The sequence below is a fragment of the Alligator sinensis genome, unplaced genomic scaffold, assembly GCF_000455745.1.
Source record: "Alligator sinensis unplaced genomic scaffold, ASM45574v1 scaffold658_1, whole genome shotgun sequence".
NCBI lineage: Eukaryota > Metazoa > Chordata > Crocodylia > Alligatoridae > Alligator > Alligator sinensis.
In genome coordinates this window covers 1943640-1944414 of record NW_005842109.1, presented here as the reverse complement: position 1 = coordinate 1944414, position 775 = coordinate 1943640, and positions in this window count along the sequence as shown.

Here is a 775-nt window from a genome sequence, read left to right as displayed (position 1 = left end):
GTAACAGTCAAGCACAGGGGTGGATGACGGGGGTAGGGGGTTAGTGTACTGAAGTGGTAACACCCCCTTCGACTGTATAGTGCACATGTAGTGAACTTTCCGCTGGTGAGAACTCTGGTCCTAGCCACTGGTCTTCACTACCAGTCACACATCCTATGACAGGAAGCTCTCCACTGTACCCACCCCCACTACAAATTTCCAGATCCATTCCTGATCAGTCATGATTTCTTATAAATATCCAGCTGCAACAAGTGTAAATAGCTCACCCTACAAACATTATTATTCCTGTAATTAGACATTTTCTATAGATCCTGTATATGCCTAATCAGCATGGCACTTAGCAGTGAAGTGTGTGAGACAAGCCATGCAAGCTCAAAAGCAAACGGTAATGGCATCACCAAGAAACTATAAGCATGAGCACAACAAATAGAGGTTCAAAATATTATCCTTAAAGCCAGATAGAAGTTATGATTATCAGCTGCTGGAAGCAGATAAAAGTAGATACTTAAAAGATCTGTTGTACATAAGGTATTTTAACAGATTCTATTAGTACGTTCAAATCATTTATCAGTGATGAAAGAACCACTCTGATGAATTACTAGACTATCCCAATCCACCAAGTGGAAAGATGAATGCCATTTTCCAAAATACCTGAAAGTTTTCTGTTTAAACCAATTAATTCAAGAGTCTGTTTGGAAAAAAACCCCCAAAACAAAACAATTGTTCTGTGGGGATACGTGAATTCTACACTGTTTGAAAATCCCTGCCATCTGAC